Raw genomic sequence first — 19819 nt, 5'->3', positions numbered from 1 at the left:
GCACCATCAGGTAGTCAACGGTTGTCGTCGACCCACCTGACGTGTATGTAACAAGCTTATTATCCTCTTTCTGGAACTGAGTATTACAAATCAACAAAACTATTACATGAGATACGAATTTATAATATCATGGAAATATTTGCACATGAGACAACATGAAGATAAACTTGGCCAGCAACCTAAAAGCAAAATGAAATAAATTATCACAATGACTGCTTCAAAAAAAAAATTGAAACAATACGCAACTGGAACAAAATAATCGATGACGCATTTTCTCAGTAAACTGTTTTGAGGCACCATATATTTATTTATAAAGGACTTTCAATTCATATGGATCACGTGGGCCAACTTTCATTGCTGACCTTGGCATGAGGAGGACCCTCTTCCTTGATGACCTTGTACTGTGGCTTCAGATTGTTGAAATGAGCAAGTTCGTTCAGCAGACTCATTGGTGTCTTCTCCTTGAGGTCAGCCTGGCTCTCTGGCAAAGAACCTGTTGACAAGGCCCACGAGTCTTAAGGCGAGATGGAATTCATGCAGGCCTACCTATTTGTTTTAAACCCCAGTGCCATATAGAATACTAGAGTTTCTGAACTTAACAACAGGCACCATGTTAAGTGCGTGAATTACGATCTCCTGGCATGTACCATTGAGACCTTAAGGACTTTTAGATCCCTTAGACGTTACAGACCTTGTATTTTAGACCTTCGACGTGAGACCCTTTGAACTCTCAGACCCCTTACACCCTTTGGATCTTTACAAACCTTTGACTGTCGACCTTTCAGATATTTAAACTTTTTAGTCCGACGTGGAGATCGGTTTCTGAGGTTTGGGACATGGAATGCAGGGACAATGACAGGGAGATCAGGAGAAGTGGTGGAAGTATTGGTCAGAAGAAGAGTGGACATACGGATATGGTGTGAGAAATGGAGAAGGTGAAAGGATTTTGGAATTTGCTGATGGAGCTGATTTGTTGATTTGTAATACTCAGCTCCAGAAAGAGGATAATAAGCTTGTTACATGCACGTCAGGTGGGTCGACGACAACCGTTGACTACCTGATGGTGCGTAGGCGAGATAGGGGGCACCTCCGGGACACAAAGGTGATCCCGGGGGAGGAGGGTGTTTCACAGCACCACTTGGTTGTCTGCGACATAAGGTTGAAAGGTGCGAGGAGAGCTCGGCGGGTGAAGTACCAACCGAGAATGAAGGTGTGGAGGTTGAAAGAGGTGACAGTCAGGGAGGCATTAAAAGATAGGCTGAATATGGAAGAGGATCTGGTGGTTGAGCTTGAAAGTGGTTGGATGTCAATGAAAGATAGTCTGTTGGGAGCCGTTGGTGAGGTATGTGGATGGACAAAAGGACCACCGAGGCACTTGGAAACATGGTGGTGGGGTGATGAAGTTGGAAAGAGGATGTGATGAGAAGAGGAAGAAGTTCAAGGAGTGGCAGAAGGCAAAGGGTATGGGTGCAGAAAAGGCATAGCATGAAAGTTATAAGGCAGCCAAGAAGGCTGCAAAGAAAGAGATAGCAAAGGCACAGGAGGTATGTAGGAAAAAGTTCGGAGAATGCTTGGATTTGGAAGAGGGTCAGAGAGCGGTTTTCAGGATTGCAAAGCAGATAGCGAAAGAGAGGTGTGATGTGATGGGGGTGAGTTGCTTGAAGGATGAAGTGGGCCAAATCGTTGTGGACCCAGATGGAATTAAAGGAAGATGGAAGAGATATATGGAAATATTGTTGAAAGCAGAGAATGAATGGGATGGCAACATAGAGAGAAACCCAGTTTTAGGACCAGCAGAGAAGATAACCGAGAAGGAAGTTGAGGAAGCGATAAAAGCAATGAAGAGTAGAAAGGTGGGAGGGCCGTCGGGATTTGTGGGAGATATGTTGAAGGCAGGGGGAAATTGGGGTGTGAAGAGAATGACAGAGATCTGTAATCTGGTGGTGAAAGAAGGCCGCATTCCAGTGGATTGGGAACTGAGTACCCTCGTCCCTCTATACAAGGGCAAAGGTGACCCTCTGGACTGCGGCTCGTATCGAGCGATAAAGTTATTAGAGCATGGAATGAAGGTATTGGAAAGGGTGTTGGAGAGGAGGGTAAGGAAGAAAGTGAAGATTGACGAAATGCAGTTTGGATTTATGCCATGAAGAGGAATGACAGATGCGCTTTTTATTGTGAGGCAGTTGCAGGAGAAGTATAGGGAGAAGAGGAAGAAGTTGTTTCTTGGGTTTGTTGATCTGGAGAAAGCATTCCATAGGGTTCCATGTGAAGTAGTGACATGGGCATTGAGGAAGTTAGGAGTGGAGGAATGGTTGATCAGAGTCGTGATGGCAATGTGCAAAAGAGAGAGCTTACAGAGACACAGCTGTAAGAACGAAGAACGGGAACAGTCGTGAGTTTGAGGTGAAGGTGGGAGTGCATCAGGGGTCGGTACTAAGTCCACTACTATTTGTAGCTGTGATGGAGGTGCTGGCTCGGAACGTAAAGGAGCGTTTACCGTGGGAGTTGTTGCATGCAGATGATCTGGTGTTGATTGCAGAAAGTGTGGATGGACTGAAGGAGAAGATGAACAAGTGGAAGGAATGTATGGAGACAAAAGGTCTGAAGGTGAATATCGGAAAAACGAAGGTGATGGCAAGTGGTAAAGCATGTGGTGAGGTGGAAAGAACTGGGAAGTGGCCGTGTGCTGTGTGCAGGAAGGGTGTCGGAGTGAATTCCATTCAATGTCCAATGTGCCCTGAGTGGGTTCATCAAAAATGTCGTGGTTTGAGAGGGTCATTAACCAGTGTGGCAGCTACATTCAAATGTAAGGTGTGCACAGAGGGAGCTGCAGATGGAGGAAATGTTGAGTTGGATCTTGGAGACGGCGTGAAGCTGGAAGGTGTGAACACATTTTGCTACCTCGGAGACATGCTGAATGGAGAAGGTGGATCAGACTCGGCAACGGTTGCTCGAGTGAGATGTGCATGGAAGAAGTTTCGGGATCTGAGTGGCGGGCTGACGAGGAGGGGAGTGTCGTTGAAGCTGAAGGGAAAGGTGTATGCTGCCTGTGTGAGAAGTGTTATGATTTATGGGAGCGAGATATGGGTAATGAACGTAGAGCAACAACGAAGGCTGGAAAGGGTGGAAATGCGAATGGTTCGGTGGATGTGTGGAGTATCGTTGACAGAGAGGAAGACAAATGATGAATTGCGAAAGATGATGGGAATAGAGCCTGTGATGGATGCTGTGAAGAGGAACAGGTTGAGATGGTTTGGTCATGTGTTGAGGAAGGATGGAAGCGACTGGTTGAGAAGAGTGATGGAAATGAATGTAGAAGGAAGTAGAGGACGGGGAAGACCGAGAAAGACTTGGCTAAAGATGGTCGAAGAAGAAATGCGGGCAAGGGGGTTAACAAGGGGAGATGCAGAAAATAGGGCAAAATGGAGAAGATTGTCATGGGGACCGCAAGGCTAACCCGCGCTCTTGCAGGGAAAATGTCCTTTAAATGCCTGTTGTTGTTGTTGTTGTTGTTTTCGTTGAGAAAGCAGCAATATTTATCATACAAAAGTAGCATTCAGAGTGATGATTCGTTGGCTCACTCCATATCATTGGCACAGCAAAAGGCATTCACTTCCTTTTTCCACTGAACCACTGTGTAAGCCCCGAGTTACACACGGTGCAGAAAACATGAGGTGCTCAGCTCTTGTCTTGGTCTCCAACTTTACATTCAAAATAATACTTGTAAGCAGCTTTCACCCTCTTGGTAAGGTTCTTGCACTGGCTACGTGGAGTGTATTTCCCACAGATATAAAAAAAAGTTATCAGGGTGATTCACACAGCCTCACATATTCATGATGCCTGCAGTAACATATGCCTAACCTGAAAATATACAGAAAAGTTTATTGGGTTATAACCTGAAAATATATAGATACTATTGGCATGATATGGGGGAGGGGTGGGAGGGACACAGTGGGTGAACAAGATGGAAACAGCCACAAACATTCTATCACAGAATGGAAGGAAAAGCTGGAAATTTGGAAAGCGGTGGATTTGTGGAAGGTTAATGGGGGTAAAAAATATCATAGCTGTTACTTATTACAGTCAATTTTTCATTTAAAAAAATGTTTGGAAAAGCTGATGACTCTCATTGTCTGAATAAAATATACATCACGACTCCCACCCCACCCCTTCCCACGCCACCTCCCCCCAAGCCCTCTCCCTCCCACACATTCCCGATGTCCCTCACAAATGTTGTGTTTATGTGCTTCCCCTTCTCTCCCCATCTCGTCCACCGCTCCCCTTTTTATATACTTTGGTTGTTTGTCTGTTTGATGTGTTTGTGTGATAAGTGTTAGCTATTTCACGAGCCTCGATTATGTATACAAAAAAAAAAAATCACGACAAGGCAGATTATATATGGTCTTTTTATATTCTCAGCTCAACTTTTTATATACATCACGACAAAGTTTATCTTGGAAAGAGGTGTTGGGTGCTCTACCTGCTACTTCTGTGCCTACTTCTGTGGCCAGTCTATTTGTTGCAGGTTTCCCAGCCATCGATGCTGGACCACTTGGAACTCCTTTTTTCCCCATCAATGCTGGGTCACCGTTTGCCGCTTTGTTAGCCATTGATGTCGGACCACCGGTCGCTGCATTGTTCACCACCGATGACGGGCTACTGGCCACTGCTTTGTTGCTCAACGATGCTGGCCTTGCAGCTGTTGATTTGCCAGCCATAGATGCAGGGCCATTGGTTGGTGTTATAACGGCCACTGGTGCCAGGGTACTGGTCGCTGCTTTGCTGGTCACAGATGCTCGGGCCAGGGTACTGGTCGCTGCTTTGCTGGTCACAGATGCTCGGCTATCGGCTGCTGCTTTGTCGGACACAGACGCCTGTTCACCAGCCCCTGCTTTTCTGGCCAGAGACACTGTTCCAACAGCTGTTTCTTTGCTGGCCAGAGAGACCGTTCCACCAGCCCCTGCTTTGATGACCAGAGAGACCGTTCCTACAGCCCCTGCTTTGCTGGCCAGAGAGACCGTTCCACCAGCCCCTGCTTTGCTGGCCAGAGAGACCGTTCCACCAGCCCCTGCTTTGCTGGCCAGAGACACCGTTCCACCGGTATCTGCTTTGCTGGCCAGAGACACCGTTCCACCGGTCCCTACTTTGCTGGCCAGAGAGACCGTTCCACCGGTCCCTACTTTGCTGGCCAGAGACACCGTTCCACCGGTCCCTGCTTTGCTGGCCAGAGACACCGTTCCACCGGTCCCTGCTTTGCTGGCCAGAGACACTGTTTCTCTGACCGTTGCCTTGCCAGGCACAGATTCTGCGCCACCAGCTGTTGATTTGCCGGCCACAGATGCTGGGCCAGAGGCCACAGCTTTGCCGGCCATATACGTGGATTTTCCGGTCACAGGAGTTGAGCCAGCAGCCACAGATTTGCCGGCCATAGACACAGATTTGCCGCCCACAGGAGTTGGGCGAGAGGCCGCATCTTTGCCGACCACAGGCGTGGATTTCCCAGCCACAGACAGGGCATTGCCAGCCCCTGCTTCTCCAGCCACAGATGGTGGGCCACCTGCTTTGCCGGCCATTGATACTGGATTACTTGGTTAAAACTCTTTTCTTCACCTGAAGATAATCCACCTTTTTTGCTTCAGCAGCCAGTAAAGGAGGAGTACTCGTCGTTCCGATTGAGCCACCCTCCAGGCCTACTTAATTGGCACCAACAGTGGTTGCAGGCTTTGCATTGGCACCACCTTGCAGGTGGACATTGTGTTGCGACATCCTCAAGTCTAGGAAATAAAGGACAAAAACACACCACCAAATTGTATTAATCCTCCGCAATTATTTTAAACATTTTAAATTTTTTTAATTTTTCTTTTGTGAAATAATTTGGTGTTGTGTGGCGTAATTCAGATTCATAATGGTAATATTTATCAGAATTATAAAATAATTGACATTAAAAGAGTTTTTAAAAGTCTTTAATTTAGATACCACAAACGTGTCCAAACAAAACTACGAAGTCGAAGCCTTTAACGGCCAAAATATAATCCACAAGCTTGGCCGAAGTCTTTCACAACCTTGCTGGCCAGGCCTGATGTTTGAGTAAGAATTTTGATTCCTTCTTGGTGCTGGTAATAACTCGACCAGTTTTCGCGAATGGCAGATGAGACACACAGCTCAATGCTGCACTTTGGAATACAACAATGTGCCCGTTAAGCACCAATCCAAAATGATATAATCGGGTCAGGAATTGCGTCCGATCGAAATAGTTATACAAGGAATGGAGATGCAAAAACAATCAGGCTACCTAAATTTATATGTACTGTATATACTAGCAAGGTTCAGCTCGCTACGCTCGAACCACCACACGTTGCTGCAGAGGCACGGACTTGTTTAATCTGAGGATAATGACTTTATTGAACTTGAGTTGCTATGATTTACACCAATCATAATACAAACATTTGTTTTGTATGAATGTATTTGTAATATTGGTGATATTCTTTATTTGTAATTTATTTGCAATCAAAAAAGTCCAAGTGGTGCAAAGCTCCAACGTCCAGATGGCCAAGGGTCCAAGCTGTCTAATCGGTCTGATGGGTGCAGGGGGTCTAAATGGTGTTGAGGTCTAAGTGGTCGAAAGGGACTTAAGGGGTGTAAAGGCTTAAAGGGTATATAAGGTTGGAATGGTGAAGGGATCTCAAGGTGTCTAAAGTATTGAAAGGGTCTTCAAAGTAAAAGTGGTCTTGAGGATCTTTAGGGTCTTGAGGATCTTGGGGTTTAATGGGTCTAAAGGGTCTTTTGGGTCTTACAGGTCTTCAGGGACTTTTGGGTCTTCTGGGTCTTTTGGTTGTTGTATTGTATCCCTGTTATTAATTTTCCCAGTGTGTACCACAGTTTAGAATAGGTACACCGTATCCCCGCGTGTCGTAATAGGCGACTAAAAGGATTGGCGTCAGGAAGGGCATCCGGCCATAAAACATTGCCTCAAAAAGGGAACCATGACAATTACAATTACATATGGGCAGGGTACAGCCCGAAGTACCCCATGGGGGTCCTCACCCCCTCTTGTCAAAAAGCAAGGTGGGGAACCCAATCGAAGCAAGGGTGGAAATCACTCCAATTATGACGACGAAACGTCTGATGCTCCACGTGGAGATCGGTTTCTGAGGTTTGGGACATAGAATGTGGGAACAATGACAGGGAGATCAGGAGAAGTGGTGGAAGTATTGGTCAGAAGAAGAGTGGACACATGTTGTGTGCAGGAGACGAGATGGAAGGGAAGTGGTGTGAGAATAGTGAAGGGTAGGCAGGGACAGAAATACAAGTGTGTGTGACAAGGGTGCCCGGAAGTCGTGAATGGTGTTGGTGTCCTGTTTTCTGAGGGGTTTTTAGACAGTGTGGTCAGTGTGAATAGAGTAAGTGAAAGGTTGATGATGGTGAAAATAACGATTGGAAAGCTCTTGGTGAACGTCATCTCAGGATATGCTCTGCAGGTTGGTCGGAGCAATGAAGAGAAGGACAAGTTCTGGTGTGTGATAGAGAAGCTGATGGAAAACGTGAAAGATGAGGAAATTGATGTGGTAGGTCGAGACCTAAATGGACATGTGGGAAGGAGTATGGACGGTTTTGAGGGAGTTCATGGGGGTTACGGTTATGGTGTGAGGAATGGAGAAGGTGAAAGGATTTTGGAGTTTGCTGATGGAGATAATTTGTTGTTTTGTAATACTCAGTTCCAGAAAGAGGAGAATAAGCTTGTTACATACACGTCAGGTGGGTCGACGACAACCGTTGACTACCTGATGGTGCGTAGGCGAGATAGGGAGCACCTCTGGGACACAAAGGTGATCCCGGGGGAGGAGGCTGTTTCACAGCACCACTTCGTTGTCTGCGACATAAGGGTGAAAGGTGCGAGGAGAGCTCGGCGGGTGAAGTACCAACCGAGAATGAAGGTGTGGAGGTTGAAAGAGGTGACAGTAAGGGAGGCATTAAAAGAGAGGGTGAGTAGGGTAGAGGCTGATGTGGTTGAGCTTGAAAGTGGTTGGATGTCAATGAAAGATAGTCTGTTGAGAGCCGTTGGGGAGGTATGTGGATGGACAAAAGAACCAACGAGGCACTCGGAAACATTGTGGTGTGATGATGAAGTTGGAAAGAGGATTGACGAGAAGAGGAAGAAGTTCAAGGAGTGGCAGAAGGCGAAGGGTACGGGGGAAGAAAAGGCAGAGCATGAAAGTTATCAGGCAGCCAAGAAGGCTGTAAAGAAAGAGGTAGCAAAGGCGCAGGAGGCATGTAGGAAAATGTTCAGAAAACGCTTGGATTCGGAAGAGGGTCAGAGAGCGGTATTCAGGATTGCAAAGCAGATAGCAAAAGAGAGGTGTGATGTGATGGGGGTGGGTTGCTTGAAGGATGAAGTGGGACAAATCGTTGTGGACCCAGATGGAATTAAAGGGAGATGGAAGAGATATATGGAAATGCTGTTGAATGCAGAGAATGAATGGGACGGCAACATCAAGAGTAATCCAGTTTTTGGACCGGCAGAGAAGATAACGGAGAAGGAAGTTGAGCAAGCGATAAAAGCAATGAAGAGTAGAAAAGCAGGAGGGCCGACGGGAGTTGTGGGAGATATGTTGAAGGCAGCAGGAAGTTGGGGTGTGAAGAGAATAACAGAGATCTGTAAACTGGTGGTGAAAGAAGGCCGCATTCCAGTGGATTGGGAACTGAGTACCCTCGTCCCTCTATACAAGGGGAAAGGTGACCCTCTGGACTGTGGCTCGTATCGAGCGATAAAGTTATTGGAGCATGGAATGAAGGTAATGGAAAGGGTGTTGGAGAGGAGGATAAGGAAGAAAGTGAAGATCGACGAAATGCAGTTTGGTTTTATGCCAGGAAGAGGACCGACAGACGTGCTTTTTATTGTAAGGCAGTTGCAGGAAAAGTACATGGAGAAGAGGAAGAAGTTGTTTCTTGGGCTTGTTGATCTGGAGAAAGCATTCAATAGGGTTCCACGTGAAGTAGTGACATGGGCATTGAGGAAGTTAGGAGTGGAGGAATGGTTGATCAGAGTGGTGATGGCAATGTACGAGAGAGCGTGCACAGCTGTAAGGATAAAGGACGGGACAGTGGTGAGTTTGAGGTGAATGTGGGAGTGCATCAGGGCTCGGTACTAAGTCCACTACTATTTGTAGCTGTGATGGAGGTGCTGGCTCTGAATGTAGACCAGGGTTTGCCGTGGGAGTTGTTGTATGCAGATGATCTGGTGTTGATGGCGGAAAGTATGGATGGACTGAAGGAGAAGATGAACAAGTAGAAGGAATGTATGGAGACAAAATGTCTGAAGGTGAATATAAGAAAAACGAAGGTGATGGCAAGCGGTAAAGCATGTGGTGAAGTGGAAAGAACTGGGAAGTGACCTCGTACTGTGTGCAGGAAGGGTGTCGGAGTGAACTCCATTCAATGTACAATGTGCGCTGAGTGGGTTCATCAAAAATGTAGTGGTCTGAGAGGGTCATTAACCAGTGTGGCAGCTACATTCAAATGTAGGGTGTGCACAGAGGGAGCTGCAGATGGAGGAAATGTTGAGTTGGATCTTGGAGACAGCGTGAAGCTGGAAGGTGTGAAAACATTTTGCTACCGAGGAGACATGCTGAATGGAGAAGGTGGATCAGATTCAGCAATGCTTGCTGGAGTGAGATGTGCATGCAAGAAGTTTCGGGAACTGAGTGGCATGCTGACGAGGAGGTGAGTGTCGTTGAAGCTGAAGGGAAAGGTGTATGCTGCATGTGTGAGAAGTGTTATGATTTATGAAAGCGAGACATGGGTAATGAATGTAGAGCAGCAACGAATGCTGGACGGGTGGAAATGCGAATGGTTCGATGGATGTGCGGTGTATCGTTGAGAGAGAGGAAGACAAATGATGAATTGCGAAAGATGATGGGAATAGAACCTGTTGTGGATGCTGTGAAGGGAAACAGGTTGAGATGGTTTGGTCATGTGTTGAGGAAGGATGAAAGTGACTGGTTGAGAAGAGTGATGGAAATGAATGTAGAAGGAAGTAGAGGACGGGAAAGACCGAGAAGGACTTGAGTAAAGGTGGTGGAAGAGGAAATGCGGGCAGGGGTTAACAAGGGGAGATGCAGAAAATAGGACAAAATGGAGAAGATTGTCATGGGGCCACAAGGCTAACCCCCACTCTAGCAGGGAAAATAGACTTAAAATGTCTGTTGTTAAAAACATTTCATTCAAAAAACGTGTCTCCGACCAGTTCCCATGGAAATAGGAATTCAGTTCAAAACTATTATAAAGTTAAATTTAAAAAAACAACCCCAGAATGAGAATTACAGCGTCACTTAAATAAATGTATATATACACTTCTTGTAAAATCACAACATGTAGTACATCTTGTCAGATATAATTCCAGATTTGGAGATTATTTCGTTTACAGCATCCAATCCTCATATCCGAATCCAGATTTTGATGATATTGTTACGTTTGTAGGGGGTAGGCAGTGATTACTTTAGTCCAGGTAGATTTGCATAGATTGGTGTGCTCCGACTGTCGCGAAGAAAAAGAACCACCTCGATGTACTTTTGGTAGGGACTTTGTATTAGACCAGACTGTCGGGTTAAGTTTGTATTTTCGTCCCCATTACGAGGAGTGGGGTATGTTAATTAGCTCAGGGATTATGGGTAATTATCCCTTGTACGTCGTTACCTCTGTACTTTATTTCATATGTCCCGTTTTGGCACCACACCATAGACACGTAGCCACGCAATCGCCCACATTTAAACACCCTAATAAAAACATACCAGAAGTCATACATCAAGCCCTACCACTGACAACCCCGACTTGGGAAGCGCACAGGTTGGGCAGGCCGAGGCCACGCCACGAGGAGCCGTGATTGGGCGGGGTTTTTGATTGACGGGAAGGACTGGTAATAAGCACACACTGATTGGTGAAGCACAAAAGATGGCGTCAGAGCAGTGTGTACAAAGTAGTTGGAGCGGCGGACATTTTCCCTTCTCGTCTGGATGCCATAGCGAACGGTCGTTGTTGCTCCTCTCCTCCCCCTTCTCGGATTTGGGTCTGGCAGTGACGGTTGTGTGCCTGCAACTTCTCCTCGTCCCCTTGTTCGTCTGGCGTCTGGGCATTGAGAGCGAACGTTCCCTCTTGAGCCTCTTGTTACCCAGTGCTCACGAAGCAAAAAGCGGAGTTAAGCATTCAAGTGCGTACGTGTGCCGTGTCTGCATTTTAAAAATTCATTTTCTCGGCAACCGTTGGTCCGATTGACATGAAAGTTTCACCATAGGAGGGCCTCCTCCTGTAGAATATTTTAATGATTATTATGGCGTCATATCTCATGTGGTACAGGCGTTATCTTGGAAAAACTTCGCACCTCTATATCTCTGAAACCACTCCATGGAAAAATTGAGACCTGGCTCATTGTCAACTACTCCGCATGGGGAATAAGATATGTAATGATGATGTCATCGGTGCCTTCGTTATGACATCATAATTTGACAAATACAACACTTATCTATCCGATCATTATAAAAAAAAATTCAGCAACTGTTGGTCTAATAGACACGAAAATTTCACCATAGGAGCACCTCCTCCTTTAGAATATTGGAACGATAATCATGACGTCATAGGTCATGTGGTGCAGGCGCCATCTTGGAAAAACCGAAAAATGTTGCACCTCTATATCTCCAAAACCGCTGCATGGAAAAAATTTAAACATGGCTCATTGTAAAGAATGGGAAATAGGTGTTGTTAACGATGACATCATTGGTTCCATAATTATGACGTCATAATTCGACAGGGAAAACGCTTATTGTGATCAGATTGAAATGTATTGAGCGTGATCTCTGCAACAATTATATTTGAGAATATAAATTTATGATGTCATCGCTCACGTGGTCTTGCAGCCATATTGGATCAAAGCCAAAAAATGTTCAAAAACAGAAGAGTTGGCTCGCAACAAGTTGACTGCGCAGGGTAAGTATTCTATGAATACCATCTAGTTCCAAAAAGAGATAGTGGACGGTTGTGCTTCGGTCTCTGCACGGGGAGGCTTCATCGCGAGCGCCGTGTTCCGGCATCGGGCTGGTGTTCGTGAGGCGGAAGAGCCACGGACGGAGAGCTGCGGTTTTCCCCAAGCAAGAACGACGAGCTGCGCGACAATTCCTGTTTGTTTCGCGCGCGAGGCCCGGAGTGAGCGCGACACACCTCAAGGCCTGGTTTTTACTGCCCACGCACTGTGCGGAAAAGAGAGCGCATTTTACCACGAAGGCCTGAGACGACTTTGACGATTCCTGGCAAGACGCACCCATCAGTGAGTTAAGTGCACACAGACGCATATTTATTTCCAGTTATTTTATCCTTCGTCTGTTTTCAAGTCTGTTTGTGGGGACGTCCCGTATAGGAATTTAGTTTATTGTGCATTTTCTTTGTACCGGCATTTATTTAAATAAAGCTGTTATTTTTTGACATTTTAAATCCGTTTTCGTTTGAGTTATGTTTTGCAGGTTTGGGGACTGGCGGTGTGATCCGTGATGGTAAGCGCTCCGGTCTCCCCTCCGTCTTGCTTCCCCCCACGCTTATTATCCGCCATTGGACGGAACGCTTCGGAGTTAAAGCTCGTTTGGCCTTCCGTGCGACCCAAAGGTGTTCACCAAGGGTAGTCACGTGACAATATGCTTCAATTATGGAATGATAAGGCAAGGCAAGGCAAGGCAAGGCATGTTTGAGTGGGCCGAAACAAAATGGCGGCTTAAGAACTCAGCGAGGTGCAATGGGATGACCAAGAATGTGGGCTGCCACATTGGTAAGCCACCACATCGGTTTTTTTTTCTCATGAGTACCTCATGAATCATCTTTAAAAAGGGTGTTATAACACACCCAAACACCCAGTTTTCATCCTGGCAATCTGGTGGAGGTCCAGGTGTATGCATGCAAAGTTTAGGGCCGCTAGGTTTCATGATTTTGGAGTTATGGAGGAGACGGACGGACGGACGGACACTGCCTTTTATTATTATAGACTAGCAAAAGTAACCGGCGTTGTCGGGTAACGAGTCGTTTCCTGACGGGAATATGATATACGCAAGCTGGGTCCATCATCTTGAGGGAATTTTAAAATTCCCTCTACAGTGGGTGCAGGTACAGTGGACTCTGATGGAGTGGAGTGACACCCTATTCCCTGCAAGTGGGAATTAAGTTAAAAATTATTTTTAGGTTTATGAGGATTTTCCCTGTTTTCCAACCGGGGGAACTTGTTAGCCGATGTCTGTGACTTAGGGGTGTGCTACGATGACCACGACAGCACTTGGATTCCGGCTCCAGATCGAGTGGCCCGAATAATCCTCTAGGATTCCAAATAAACCTCTTCCTCGGTATAATAAGGGGTCAAAAGGGGTCCTCATGCTCTTCCTGATGCGCAAGTATTCGCCCGACACACTGTCCATATGAGTCCTGCTCTACTGGCAAAAGTTGCAGCTCCAACATGGCTTGCAATTGTGCGAGTATCGCTTTGCGCCGCCTCGCTCTACAACACACGCACAATTGGTCCCCGCGCTCTTTGTGCACCGTACAAGCCGTCGTGAGAAGAATCGCACCTGGTCCTTCGATCGTTCGTTCTGCACTACATGCAGCAACTATAAACGTCGATAGAAAAACCCGGACACACCGTACGACAGAGTGCGCGCCGACCCGAAAACGCCGAGAGAGACGCCACGAGCACGGGACCTCGCGATGTATTTATCAGAAATCACTGCAATGTAAAAATTGCACCTCGTTCGTTCCGGGCATAGCGGGAGTACGAACCAAAGGCTCACTCAGCAGCCGGCGGAGATTTATTTGCACGATTGGGGGGGGAAGAGTGAGGGGGGACTGGACAATTTGGGGGAAAAAAAGTTCCTCTTGTTACTGAACGAAAAACACACACGCGCACACACACATACACACACACACGCGCATACACACATGCACAAACACGCGTATGCACGTGCACATACACAAACACACGTGTGCACGCGCACATAGACAAACACGCGTGTGCACCCGCACATACACACACATGCACAAACACACACACACACACACACACACACACACACACACACACACACACACACACACACACACACATACACACACACACACGTACACACACACACACGCACGTACATACATACACGTACACACATGCACAAACACGCGTGTGCACACGCACATACACACACATACACACACACACACACGTACATACATACACGTACACACACACACACACACATACATACATACACGTACATACACACACACACACACACACACACACACACATACGTACACACACACACTCACGCACACACAAATACATTTTAGGGGAACTGGTGCTGGTCACGGGGCGTATGGGTTTGAGCGATGTGTCTGCATGCCAAGATAACAGTACTTCGCACCCATCTCCTTTGCTAAAGCTTTACCAACTGTCAATAAACACTCCTTGATTCTCTGTAATTGGATACCGTGAAATGGGGTGAATAGGTCGTTGCACACACACACGTGCACGCACACACACACACACACACACGTGCACACACACACACGCGCGCACACACACACGTGCACACACACACGTGCACACACACACGCGCGCACACACACACGTGCACACACACACGTGCACGCACACACACACACGTGCACACACGCACATACACACACACGTGTACACACACACACACACACACACACACACACACACACACATACACATACATTTTAGGGGTACTGGTGCTGGTGCTGGTCATGGGGGGTGTGGGTTTGAGCTATGTCTGTCTGCATGCCAAGATAACAGTACTCCGCACCCATCTCCTTTGCTAAAGCTTTACCAACTGTCAATAAACACTCCTTGATTCTCTGTAATTGGATACCGTGAAATGGGGTTAATAGGGACAGCAAGGTGAATGGGGACACAAACTGAAAAAAGTTCGGAAACTTTTTTCGCTGAAAATTGATAACCATACTGATTTGTTGATATTTGGGTTGAAAGTGTTCTCTTGTTTTTTTAAAAAGCAACTTATAGTCCCTATTAACCCCATATATGGGTTAAATAGGATTTTTATAGCTGTCCCTATTCACCCCGTTTTACGGATGAACAGGGACAGTCACTAATACAATAAAATAATAATCAAGAAATAGGGACAGTTTGGAGAAACGTTTTATCCCATATTTTTTTCATTGGCACCGTGGTTTATATTATGGGTGCATATTATGTGCATCCATCTGAGCTATCAATTTAGCAATAAGTTGGAAACTCAGGATTGTTTCTTGATTGTTATTTTTTTGTATTAGTGACCGTCCCTATTCACCCGTAAAACGGGGTGAATAGGGACAGTCATAAAAATCCTATTTATTCCTATTTAACCCATATATGGGGTTAATAGGGACTATAAATTGCTTTTTTAAAAAACAAGAGAACACTTTCAACCCAAATATCAACAAATCGGTATGGTTATCAATTTTCAGCGAAAAACGTTTCCGAACTTTTTTTCAGTTTGTGTCCCCATTCACCTTGCTGTCCCTATTAACCCCATTTCACGGTACCTGATTTACCACCTATTTACTCAAGATACGCCGCACACCAACTTTTTGTTTGCAGGATATCTCAAAAAGTTATGGACAATGGGGATGAAATTTGCTTGACAGTTTTGGTGTGTGACAAGGACGAAATCATTAGATTTTGGTGAAGATCCAAATCCGGATACTATAATTTTGTCAACGAATCTTCACCATGGAGAGATAGGGACAAAAACTATAGATAGCACGATATCTCAAAAAGTTATGGACGGATTCCGCCGAAACTTAACGAACATGTTGTGTGTGTGACAAGGAAGAATTGACTCCGTTTTGGTGAAGATTTGAATTAGAATCCGTACACGAGAATTTTAAAAGTGATTCTTCACCATTGAGTGAAAGGGTCAGCAGAAACGTTATGTAGCATGACGTATAAAAAAATGGTGGACGAATGATGAGAAAATGAAACTAATATTTAAACTATTAATAAAAACCCAACATTTTATCGTATTTTAAAGTTTTAAACACTTAAATTAACTACAACGTACAAGATCATGTACGTTGTAGTAACTACAACGTACGTACATCATGAACGTACGTACATACACCATACACGTACGCACAACGTACGGGCACCATCAAACATATTTTTCAGCGTCGACTATCATCACAATCCGTTTCAAGGATCTTTTTTTTCTCTCACACTCACAGTTCATGTTGCGACGACCATGTACGGAGCAACCAGGTATCTGGACGTCCGAAGAAACCAGAGGGGACGATTAGGTGTTTCCAGGAAATTGCTTATTTTGTGACTTTGAGTCGTGACGTGATGACCAAAAAACAAGTCAAATGCATGGGCGGCCACACCCCAGGACCATGCGAATCATTTCTCATCAGTGACGTCGATGGGTTTGCTTCCTTTTTTCCCCCCCAATTTCAAAATATCTTCACTCTGTGTTTTGTCCAAGATGCCTTCGTTTTGAAAAATTGTTGCACTTTGTCACAATATTATACACATGTACAAATTCAAAATTGATATTAACTTAAAACTTGCTTCATTACAGGTAATCGTATATTCGTCACAATTGTAAGTTTACAACTACTGTACTGTAATTTGATCAACAATGAAACACGAGATATGAAGATTATCATATTATTACCTTCTAAATAGGAAACGAATTGTCAAGAGACATCAACTCCCTTCGTTCTTCATGTAATTGAATATAATTTGTGTGTTCTTCTTATTCTTTGATGACCTGCACCATTATCCCACCTTTTCGACCTGGGTCGGCCGGGGGAAGCTTGGCTAGTCTTCACAAACTGTCTGGCCAGGCCTGACATTCGACTTTGTCAGAAATTTGGAAATGGTGCCGGTGATAGCTTGCCTTCTTTTCGCAAACACGCCGTGGGATCTTTAACGTCCACCAACTAAGGCTGGCAGACAAGATGCCAGTTCGATGTCCATCGGAGGGACGGCACACACACTGAGGAATCACCCTCATACCTGTAAAACACCGGGATGACAGTTTATAACTGCGTCGGGGCTCGAACCCCGAATGGACAGCAATCTCTCTTAACTATATACACTACATGGCCAAACGTATGTGGACACCCGAACATCACACCCGTATGTGCTCGTCGAACATCTCTTTCCAAAATCATGGCCATTAATACGGAGTTGGTCCCCCTCTCCCCCTCTAACAGCCTCCACTCTTCTGGGAAGACTTTCCACTAGATGTTGGAACATTGCTGCGGGGATTTGCTTCCATTCAGCCACAAGAGCATTAGTGAAGTCAAGCACTGATGTTGGGAGATTAGGCCTGCCTCGCAGTCTGTGTTCCAATTCATCCCAAAGGTGTTTGATGGGGTTGAGGTCAGGGCTCTGTGCAGGCAAATCAAGTTCTTCCACACCGATCTCGACAAACCATTTCTGTATGGACTTCGCTTTGTGCACGGGCGCATTGTCATGCTGAAACAGGAAAGGGCCTTCCCCAAACTGTTGCCACAAAGTTGGAAGCACACAATCGTCTAGAATGTCATTTTATGCTGTAGCGTTAAGATTTCCCTTCACTGGAACTAAAGGGCCGAGCCCGAACCATGAAAAACAGCCCCTGACCATTATTCCTCCCCCCCCCAAACATTACAGTTGGCACTTTGCATTCGGGCAGGTAGCGTTCTCCTTGCATCCGCCAAACCCAGACCTGTCCATCGGACTGCCAGATGGTGAAGCGTGATTCATCACTCCAGAGAACGCGTTTCCACTGCTGGAGTCCAATGGCAGCAAGCTTTACACCACTCCAGCTGACGATTGGCATTGTGCATGGTGATCTTATGTTTGTGTGCGGCTCCTCGGCCATGGAAGCCCATTTCATGACGCTCCCGACGGACAGTTGTTGTGCTAACGTTGCTTCCAGAGGCAGTTTAGAACTCGGTAGTGAGTGTTGCAACCGAGAACAGAAGGATTTTTACACGCAACGTGCTTCAGCACTCGGTGGTCCCGTTCTGTGAGCTTGTGTGGCCTACCACTTCATGGCTGAGCTGTTGTTGCTTCTAGACGTTTGCACTTCACAATAACAGCACTTACAGTTGACCGGGGCAGCTCTCGCAGGGCAGAAATTTGACGAATTGACTTGTTGTAAAGGTGGCATCCCATGACGGTGCCACGTTGAAAGTCACTGAGCTCTTCAGTATGGCCCATTCTACTGCCAATGTTTGTCTATGGAGATTGCATGGCTGTGTGCTTGATTATATATTGTCATGTGCCTGCCCTGCGGTTAACACCGCAGGTTGACAAGGAGGACCAAACGAGCTTTAACTCGGAGGCGTTCAATTCAATGGAAGACCTTCGTTATACCCGCGGGGAGCAAGTGAGGGAGAAGCCGTAAGCGCTTACCTTCACGGCTCTCACCGGCAGTCTTCAAACCTGCAATAATTAATTAAACTGTCACGGAATTAAAATGGACAAAAATACCGGATTAATTTTTTTAAAATGCCGGTCACAAAATAATGCACGATAAAACTATATTCCTAATTGGCGCGCTCCCACACATACCCGATAGTCCAGCGGATAGGTACTAAAAAATGAGCGTATTGTGCATTTTATGATAAAAGCATGAAACTTGGCAGACTCGTACTAGACATCATAGGGAACATTTTAAAGATTGGAGGCATTCTGGATCTATCCTGTGTCAACCGAGGCAGCCATTTTTCCAAGATGCCTGCCATCGAAAAATTTCTGCCGATAACACTGGTCAACAGCCAAATTGGTTCTGACTTATTTTGAACTGTTTTTAACTAATTTGGTGCCCACTAATCCGAATCTGACCTTAAAATTTCGCGATCACGTAACCTTGACGTAGTTCATCATAAGTGTGGAAAAAAATATTTAGAGCATTCGAATTTCTTGATTAAGTCTCAATAAGTCTATTTATTGTCACAAAAAATAATATGTAGTTAAAGTTTTTATTTACATCACATAAAAAAATGTAAATCTACAAAAATAATATGAACTTCATAAAATATCACAAAAAAACAAGCATTCTGAGTATTGCGCTGCAATACATGTCCCCTACCGGCAGTCTGTCAGACGGAAAACTGTTGGGGAATTATATAATTACCAACTCACGGTCTGAGGTAGCTCGGCTAAAATTTATCCAATTTGCACCAAATAAATTTTATGAATGGTTGCACAGACCCCTACTTCTCACTAAAAGTGGAAACAGAATGTAAATTGGAGTTAAAATAAGCCCGCAAGGTTGCTCCGTGGAGCAGCCTGCACATATTGCACGATGTGTGAATTATATAATTACCAACTCACGGTCTGAGGTAACTCGGCTAAAAATTATCCAATTTGCACCAAATAAATTTTATGAATGGTTGCACAGACCCCTACTTCTCACTAAAAGTGGAAACAGAATGTAAATTGGAGTTAAAACAAGGAATATTAACAGCTTTTACTTACCGCACTCCAAATTATAGTCCGGAAAACTGTTAGGGAAATTACCAAAGTTCAAAGTGCCATAACTTTGTCAAAAATGATCGAAACGTCGTGAAGCTCGAACTTGCTCTGTAACCTATCATGAGGAAACCATGCAACAAGTTTGAAATCATTAGCATTAAGAGTTTAGAAAAAAGGTCCGGAAAACTGTTCTTTGCGTGACGGACTGACGGACTGACAGACGGAGGGACGGCGTGTAAACCTATAGTCCCATCCGGTAGGGGACTAATAATATGAACTTTAAGTTTTTATTTACATCACATAAAA

General features: G+C 45.3%; 1 pseudogene across 1 annotated transcript in view; it reads right to left on the bottom strand.

The window, feature by feature from the left end:
- Positions 1 to 16375, bottom strand: part of LOC144888674 (sterile alpha motif domain-containing protein 9-like) — a 28475-nt pseudogene extending 12100 nt beyond the window's left edge. Inside the window, exons 1-3 of the transcript XR_013621208.1 lie at positions 16265 to 16375; positions 4481 to 5774; positions 363 to 493 (exon numbers count right to left, since the gene is read on the bottom strand). The product of XR_013621208.1 is annotated as a sterile alpha motif domain-containing protein 9-like (transcript). The remainder of the gene's footprint in view (positions 1 to 362; positions 494 to 4480; positions 5775 to 16264) is intronic.
- Between the last annotated feature and the right edge of the window lie 3444 nt (positions 16376 to 19819).

The sequence above is a fragment of the Myxine glutinosa genome, chromosome 13 (genome assembly GCF_964187855.1).
Source record: "Myxine glutinosa chromosome 13, kmMyxGlut1.1, whole genome shotgun sequence".
Classification (NCBI taxonomy): domain Eukaryota; kingdom Metazoa; phylum Chordata; class Myxini; order Myxiniformes; family Myxinidae; genus Myxine; species Myxine glutinosa.
This window is presented reverse-complemented; position numbering and strand designations above follow the sequence as displayed.